Raw genomic sequence first — 9,758 nt, 5'->3', positions numbered from 1 at the left:
GATATCTGTTGACTGATCTGTGTTCAATATCTCCAGAAGTAGCAGAACTCCCACAGGCATGAAATATTGTTGAAGACAAACTTGTTTACAACAGAGCCAGTGGTTAAATGCCACATTTTTAATTACTGGCATTTGAAACTAAAATAAAAGCGCAACATTTTTAAACAAGGGTGGCATTGGGGCCCCAGAAAGTTTAATTAGGTGCATTTATGTTAATGTATTCATATTACCTACTAAAAATATCATCCCTGGTTGCAACGCAGTTTGTCTGCATGACCGCAAGTGGTGGTTGGAATCAGGAGCAGAATGTGAGGGGGGAGTTTATGCACCCAAGTGGGCTCGGCTTTGTTGTGTCCAACTGTTGGTGCCAGTAGGACTTGTTCTGTTACCATTCCAGCTCCATCTACAATGATGAGAGGAAGACATTATAAACTGGACAATTAGGGCCAACAGAGACAATAAAATGGCTTTTAAAAAGGTCCTTTCTGCACATAAATGAAATGTAAATCCACTAAAGAATTATGACTCTCTTGCATTGTTTCTTTTTATGCGTTTAGCATTACACTGATCTCCAGTTTCACTTATCTTGTTGTTTGAACATTTGCCATGGTGCGCTTCAGTAAATATTAGATTTATTTCGGTGTGTTGAAGTATCACATAAAAACAACATACAGACACCTACACACAAGAGTTTTTGTGGTTTTATGAATGAGTCCACATCATGTGAAACATGTCAAAATGACAAGAACTGAAGCTGTGGCTTGCCAAACATCAAACTCTACTGATGTTAAAGGCCTCAAAAGTTGGTAAAATATTGACCAAAGACTGTATTTTTAGTAAGAACTATTGATGCATCCATATACATATACACTCGCAGGAACCTTCTGAGACCACAATATCACCCTGGTTGAAAATGTTGCACTTTTCCTCATTTTTAAGAGTCAGTAATCACAGATTTAGCCTCAGGTTAAACTATTGGATTGTTTGGATGTTCTGGGAATAATTTTGTCTGTGTCCTCACCAAATTTCACGGCTGTGAGAGTTATATTTTTGAGAATATTGAACCCTTAAAATAGCAAGTAAGACAGTTTTCCGAGGGTAAATATACAAAACTTTCCAGGTGTAAAATTACGGAGCCCGTCTGGTGACATCGATAAGAAAAAAATAACTCGCTCCCACGCATTAGTAAATCGTGGCCACGAGTTATTAATGCGCGGGAACGACATCATTATCACACGGAGGATCGCAGGATATCGGTGTAGTTCATTCCAAGGTTAAAATAAAATGAAATCAAAATGCTCCATGTTTCATGCAATTCCGCCTGTTATCCTTAATCCACAGCTGGTATGACCGCACTGTGAAACGTGCTCCACAACTTCTCTTGTTTCTTCATATTAGTAATGCGAGGCCACAACTTAACTATGTCGTTCCCACGCATTAATAACTCGTGGCCACGATTAACTAATGTGTGGGAACGAGTTATTTTTATTTCTTATCGATGTCACCAGACGGGCTCCATATAAAATTCTCAAAAATCTGCCAAAATATTTTACAGAATTTAGTTGTGGGGCACAAATAACGTGTAAGTAAACTCTGAACAAAATGTGAGATTGTGCAGCAACATATCACCTGAATCCTATCAGAACTGAACTGTAGCTTTACAGGAGCACCTGTGACCTCCCATAAACATGTGACTGATTTGATATCCTTTTTTTGTTATTATTATTTTATTTTTTATTTTTTCAAATCAAAGCACTCTGTGATCTCCAGCCAATGTTGAAAATCCTATCTTGCATTCAAAACTGTGTCTTGCCTAATCTAACGTTCAGTCAGACGATAACTGAAGCTTTCAACCTTGTCTGCATTCTTTATATTAATGTTTTATTTACGAGTAAGTCATTGTCCACAAGAGTGAGCTGTTTGCATAAATGGGGAAGTGTACCGAATATAATGAAGTGGATACTGGGAGTGTGTGCAACAATATTCCAGTAGTAAGACTTAATCTAAATATTTGATTGCCCAGGTTTGCTATTTTTGGCAGAGACTGTGTACGACAACGTATATAGGCGTCAGCATGTCATCATTTTTCATGGGACTGCTTCTCCTCCTATTCATCCAAGCCCACAATTCTCATGTGGATCATGCATACGAGGTTAGAGTAGCGAGCGCTTAAGCACTAATGGAACAGGGGGAAATAGAGACATCCAGAAGTAGCATCTCAAAGCATCGGAACACTTAGACGGGCAAAGAAAGGGCCTCCCTTAAGAATTACTACCAGGAAATAGATGCCTGTTGACGTACATGGATGAGTAACCTCAGTAATAAAGTTATGCCACCAACCAAATTTTCCTGGAAGCTGTAAATTCAGCACAACATTAAACCAGTGGCGAAATCGTTTCAGCAACCACATCCAAAGTGCTGAGTCTCACTGTGTGTGTTACAGTTTAGCCTCCTGAACACTTAGAGAGTATTCCCACGGCCAAAGTGAAAGTGGCCTCATTTCCCATTTAATTTTTTATTTTTTTTTGGTTTTGGAAGATTACAGAGAAGAAGAAGAAGAACGGTGAGAGAAAGTGAAAAAAAGACAGTGGTTAAAATTAAAGCAAATGCACGAGAGAGAGAGAGAGAGAGAGAGACAGAAAGAGGGGGAGAGAGCGAGAGAGGGTGAGAGAGAGAGAGGGAGGGAGAGAGAGAGAGAGAGAGAGAGAGAGAGAGAGAGAGAGAGAGGCCTGTGGATTATTCAAAGCAACCAGGATATTGTATTTGCAAAGACATGCAGGCACTGAATTTTTCAAGTGTAATTTTCTGTCCTTGGAGTGGCATAAAATTACAGTTAACTCCACTCAACTGTGCGTGCTAGAAGAAGTCTGCGCTAAACTAGCTGCACGACTAGATATCAGTGTGGGAGTGTGGGTAAGAAACAAACACATGCAAACCACACAACAGTTTTTAGTTTTGTTTTTTTGGGGGGAAACTCATTTACAAATGAATTCTTCACCCTGTTATTATCATCTTCCAATTTTGGATCAAATGATGAGTGAAATCTACAAGTTTAAAGGTAAAACAGGAACAGTTGGAAAATAACTTCACTCCTGTAACAAACAGAATCTCCTGACTTGCACATTCAACACCCCCTTGGCTCTGACTGATGGCTACACCTGTGCAATACTCCACACAGCAGAAAAAACCTCCAATCTACAGCAGACGGTACAGTGAAAACGTACACTTCCACCTGCTCTGCTCTCCCAGCTTTGATTTATTCGTCCCAGCTGTTCCTAGAGCTGTGCCATCCTACATGGATGATCACAGTAATTGTGAAATAGGATGGACCGTAATTGCCTCCTGTGGGATGTCGCCACCAGTAAGTGCTCAAGTGAAATGGTTTTTGGCACAAACAAGAAAAACCCAAATAAATGTCTCCGGATTGTTGTGAAACCGAAGCACAAACCCAAACACGCTCCAGCATGACTGTTAAAGCAGCACAAGACAGAGCAAGTGGGGGATTTTTTGCACTCATTGATAATGAGGCCAGTTTAAAATCAATGGCGATTCGTGTGTCCTTGTGAAAAGAGAAAAACTTCAAGGTGCACTCCAGAGAACGAACAGGCAGAGAGGTGGAACCCTGCAGTGCCAAGAATGGACACAATGAATGAAGATGCACAGTTGTTGATTTTCTCAGCTGCCTCAAACACCTCTGCTGCTGCTGAGCTCTGCCTGGATGGGACACTTTTACATGTTGGAGCACTGGAAGGCTGCCTTGGAGAGTTGTCGCCTGTCTTCATAGGCCTTCAGTCTTTTGTTTTGAAATCATAATTCAGCCATAGAGTTAAAGTCCTCCTCTGAAGACAGTCGTCTTATTGTGTTTTCAGCATGTCTGTCTGCACAGTGGCTGCATGGTGGCTCGGTGGTTAGTGACCTTGCAGCTAGAAGATCCCTGGTTCGCGTCCTGGTTTGAACGCCTGGGATCTTTCTGTGTGGGGTTTGCATGTTCTCCCTGTGCAGTGTAGGTTGTCTCCGGGTTTTACGGCTTTCTCCTACGGTCCTAAAACATGCTGAGGTTAACTGGTGATTCTCAGTTGTCCGTAGATGTGAATGTGAGTGCGCTTGTTAGTCTGTCTCTATGTGTAGCTCTGTGATAGACTGACAACCTGTCCAGGGTGTCACCTGCCTTCACCCTGAGACAGTGAGGGTTAAGTGGTGTATAGATAATGGATGTCCATATGATGTTTTTTTTATATATATGTTGGAAGACACAGTCAATGTCATGGCAGAGCATTTTCATTATAAAACTACAGTGCACTGATGACAAGCTTAAAAAAACAGATTCAGACTGTCAGAGTTTCATACATAACAAACCTAAGAAACCAATGCTGTCAACTTACAGGGGAAGGCTTTCCATATCTATAATGTCCTTCAGAACTGGTTTCCAGCTCAAACATGCATTGCTGGTTGGGTTTGAGCAGCTGTGAGTGGGAACAGGTGGCAGGGACTTCAGAGATCTGCACATTCTAAAGGAAGCAATGCTGAAGAGTCACATCTAAGCCATTTTGAGGCATGAAGCATGAATAAACATCTAAATATGTAACCGCGATACACAGAAATGAGCTTGTAAGAGTTAAGCAACAACTGGCGAGGGATTTTAAACATGCCGCTGTAGAGCAGCACAACTCATAATCCTGCACTTCAAAAAAAAACTTGACTTTACTACAAAATTCATTCATTTCAGTGACTTTTTTTTGCTTCTTGGGTTTGATGTGAACAAACCCCACAGATCTTGTAACCTCACCAAGCCACTGCTTTATTTGAGTTTTAGATATTGTTAAGCTAGTACCAGCAACACACCTTGCAGTGACAGAGCACTGTTAAATTGTCAGTTCTGTCCAGACAAATTTGTGCAGAGATCTGTTTTATCACAGACTGAGAAAACTCTTGTGCAAACTGCTGCAGTGCTTTGAAATAAAGCACCTCTCAGCTTTTGCTACAATATCACAAAATACAAAAAATTACTAAAATACGTATTTGTTATGCAGAGAAATGCGCAATATCATGCATGAAAACACATGTGTGCAAATACACAGGCAGGACAGAGATAGGTAGATGTCAGTCCCACACAGTCCTGAGAAGCTGAGGCAGCTGAAGTGAAACCTCCATTCTGGGTGTATTTTAATAATTGCACCACCTTCTCAGTTATTTCAATTACAACAAGAGCCTGAGTGACAAATAAAGTGTGTCTCTGTGACATTCACATGGAATTTAGATGCTGTCAGGAGCCATCCTCATATATTAACATACACATGTCTCTTTAAAATTCTCTAATACTGTCCAATCAGGGCTTTTGTCAGCCAAGCGAGAGCCGGGGAAATTGTGGATCACCCAGCAGCAGCTAGCAGCAGAGTAATTGCACACAGATGCGACTTGTTCTGGAGGCTCACTGGCATCTTGGTGCCTCAATCCCCGCCCTGCTGCCACAGGTGTGAATCACAATGCAAGTCAAATGAAGCAGTTGAATATGGAAAATTCCCAATGAATCTGAACATTAATGAGGAGTCTGATGAGACAATTAACCCACTTTAATACACAAACATTAAATCCTAAACACTAAATACATGTGTGACTGTCATAACAACAGTGATAGATTGTAATATCTGGGTTCTACGACCAAATGAATGACCAAATGTTACTATCGACACAACTTTGAATGAACCAGTGACTGAAAAGCATATTTGCAACAGCTGCTGCCCGTCAGCCAATACTCAGCTTTAGTGCTCTGCCATAACCAATGCTATGCTTCATTGCAAGGTTAATGCACGGTGAGAAGCATTGACTAATACCAACATGTTCATCTTTCTATCATCTTAGCAGAAAGTTGTGTACATGTCATGTTCACTACTGGGCCAAACTTGATGTTCTCTACATTAAAATTTTGCTTTTTCTTTAGTGCAAAAGTTAAGCTTTTGCAGCTGCACATCACAAGCATGTGTCACCTCCAGCTTCACAGAGAGAGAACAAGCAATCAGATCAGTTTTCTCACAGGCTTTGGTAACTTTACCACGCAGTACATGCAATTCATGACACCATAAATCAGGGGAGTGAACAAATTGCAATTGAAATAAATCTGAGGATCTCATGTGAGCGACTGGAATGAAAAAGCAGCCAGTCTATTCTATACCATTGCTGCCACCTAGAAAAAACAACAGATTTGGCCTCTTCCATAGGAGATGGTCGCATATTGAACCAGTCACGCCATAAATCTTGAGGGTTTTAAGGAGGCTTGTTCACCAGCACAGTGGTGTTGAAACCTCTACTTTCAGGCTTGGTCAGATTTACAGCTCTGCTTTCATTGATTTTCCCTGTCTCAGCAGCCCAGAAGCATTTTTAATAAATCTTATAACTCAATAGAACAAGTGTAGCCCAAGTGATCCTCGCTTGACGCCCTGTTCAATCTGTCAGCTCAATGGAAATTCAGCAGGACAGAAGAAAGTTTATTATAGTTCTTTGAAATGAATGCTCAATGTATTACCTTCATGTTTTTTTCTTGGTGGTGTACCTGACCTCAACATAATAGATTTTATTTTATCTTTTATTTCATCAGCGCCTTTAGCAGTGAGAAATAGAAACAAAGAATGAAGGCTTGAAAAGTGTTTATGTGCAGGAAATAATGCACAATCACATCTGGGATAATTCCTCACTGACAGTGTCTCACACACTTTTAATTAGCAGTTGCATGATTGCCTAAAATGCGAGATGAAACTAAATCCATCAGCTTATGAAACATTCAGATCCACCACAAACAGAGAGTGATTTCTTATTCCAGCCAGATGAGACTGAGAAGCAGAGCCAAATGATCACACGGAAGAGGATTGTAAGTTATGAGAAAGAGTGAAAGAGAAACAAAGAGACTCTGTGCGTCCAAATGTCTGTTTGAACACCCAGGGATGACTAAATGCTTTATTGTCTCAACTCCTGACATGTTGGAGTGTACGTCTGAGTCTGTCGTGCTTTCATCTCCTGCTGAAAAAATCACTTGATTCACACAGAGATAAAGAGGAAAAATCCTAAAAATTCAAGATTACAACCGTCAGCAGAATCTAAAGCATGTCACAGACCGAGGACAAGGGATGAAAGGAGCAGAAAAGTTAAAAGACAAGCCAGGATTTCATTTTTTTACTTCCCAAAAAGCAGGTCTAACAACTGACGAGCTCAGATCCCAGACTTGAAAGTCTCTTCTCTCCTCTTCTCTGTTTTTTATTATTTAGAAAATCATCGTGCTGAACTCATTGCCATTACATTGAATATTTTCAAGTGGATCATAAGCTTTGTTTTACACATAAAGAGGCCAAGATATAAAACATCTCCTGCTTTATATATTTCTGCTCCTAAATCATACTGATCATTCTCTTCAACTTCTGTCTAAACCCAGTAGCACAGACACAAGAAGAACATTTTAAAAGAAGAACAACAACTCTACTTTCAGCTCTATTTCAGCACTTATTTGTGTGAGTCCACATTCAGTTGCCATCCATCGGTCCATCCATACATCCATCCATCCATTATCTATACATCGCATAATCCTCACTGGGGTCATGGGGGGCTGGAGTCTATCCCAGCCGACTTAGGGCGAAGGCAGGGGACACCCTGGACACGTAACCAGTCCATCACAGGGCTACACTTAGAGACAGACAACCAAGCACACTCACATTCACACCTATGGACAATTTACAATCACCAATTAACCTCAACATGTCTTTGGACTGTGGGAGGAAGCCGGAGAACCCGGAGAGAACCCACGCTGCACGGGGAGAACATGGAGACTTCACGCAGGAAGATCCCGGTGCCCCCACTGGGACGCGAACCGGCGACCTTCTTGCTGCGAGGCAACAGTGCTACCATTAGGTTGCCAACTTATTTCATTTACATAAATAACAGGAATATCAGGTATATGAAGTAACTTCTGGGAACTATCTTGTCAAATAAACTTTTGAGTATAACTCATCTTACGTGTTGACTAATCTGGAAAATGCTGCCAAAAAAACATGCAGTGAAATACTCCACTGTTCTATGTTAATGCATGTTGCATGCTGTGAATTTGATTAACCATTTACATCTTCATTTCAAGATACTTTTCAAGATTTACAGAAAAATGCTTTTTTCCCCCCAAAGCCAAGGAGTCATTTATTTTTCATTGGAGCAGATATTTTAATTATGCATGACCTGGATTATGTGCAGCATGTGTTTTATGGTACAGTTTACACCAAAGAACACGTCATGCTATAGCAACAGAGATTTCTTGCTGTGCAATATCGCACCATTTCAAAATCTTTATGCAGAGCCTGCTCATGTATTTTGCATTGCGAGCCGTTTCAATTAAAACGCACACAGTGGAGTCACATGTCGCCTCTTTCCCATTAAGGCGTGTGCTGGTTGTGATGAGCCCTGCTGACAGACCTTTGCACTGGCTTCCCCGTGGACACATGCAAACTAGCCTTTTTTCACAAACTTTATTTTTCTTCATGGAAGCCGTTGGTCATAGCAATAGAAGTCAATCAAATAAGGTTGTTAAGTAAACGTGTTTTTATGTTGCACAATGTCAGAAAGTCTGTCATGAAAAGGTGTATTCTGAAGTTTTATTGAAATCCTTCTTGGAGCCTGAGGGCAGAGCCACCAGTTATCTGTTGGATTTGGCTCAGCTGTACTGACTATCCTTCACACGACATGAGCATGAAGCCGTCTGTCTGTCTCTGTTCGTCTGGCCTAGCTTCCACCTTTTTTGTTTCCAGTTGTCTACACATATGCAGGGATTTTTATTTTATTTTATTTTTTGTCCACGCAGTTTTAGGTCACTAAAAACAGGCTGGAGTCTATCCCAGCTGACTTAGGGTGAAGGCAGGTTCACCTGGACAGGTAACCAGTCTATCACAGGGCTACACTTAGAGACAGACAACCAAGCACACTCACATTCACACCTACGGACAATTTAGAATCACCAATTAACCTCAGCATGTTTTTGTGAGAGGCAGCGATGATAACCACTGCATCACCTCTGCTGCAATGTTTTGATATAAAATTCTATGGACTGGGGTTCCTCCTTTTTTAGGACAAGAAAGAAAAATGAACTCTGTGAATAAATCTTTCCAGATAAATGGCAGGTGAAGGATAATTTCAGATTTCATGCTGCTTATAGTTACATCTAGAAACATGATGCAAACAAGTCTGGACCAGAAATCAAGAAATATGTAATTAAACGGCTAATTAAAATTCAAGCATCTAGTCATGTAATGTTAAACCAAGAGATGTGGTATCTTGGATCATATTTAATTACATCTATTGTTTGATCCTTTCATTATGAAACCAGAGGGGGACGTACAGTATCTGTGTGTATGTGTGTATAAAAAGCTGCCTGAGTGGGAGAAAAGAAATCACCATGCCTTCAGTGTATCTCTTGCTGGCGTCAGCCACCCCTACGGCTCCGTCCATGCCTGCTCATTCACTGTGCAATAGAAAAATTTCAGGCATAGAGATGGAAGCCCTTAATTGAATCTCCACTCATGTAAGACTTGGTTGAGGTGCAGCAGGGGCGGCCCTGCTTTGCCCACACCCTTATATACAGAGCAAGCAGAAGGACCCCGATTTACTTTAATCTCTCGAGTGCAACGCAGATGGCGATAATATGAGCAAGAAACATCTCTGCCACTATCCAAAAGATGACGAGCAGCTTTTCCTTTAGGGCTCCTCCGTCTCTGTGATTCATGTTGCAGCTC

This window comes from Stegastes partitus, unplaced genomic scaffold (assembly GCF_000690725.1).
Source record: "Stegastes partitus isolate 25-593 unplaced genomic scaffold, Stegastes_partitus-1.0.2 Scaffold48, whole genome shotgun sequence".
In the NCBI taxonomy this organism is placed as follows: domain Eukaryota; kingdom Metazoa; phylum Chordata; class Actinopteri; family Pomacentridae; genus Stegastes; species Stegastes partitus.
Note: the sequence above shows the minus strand (reverse complement) of the source record.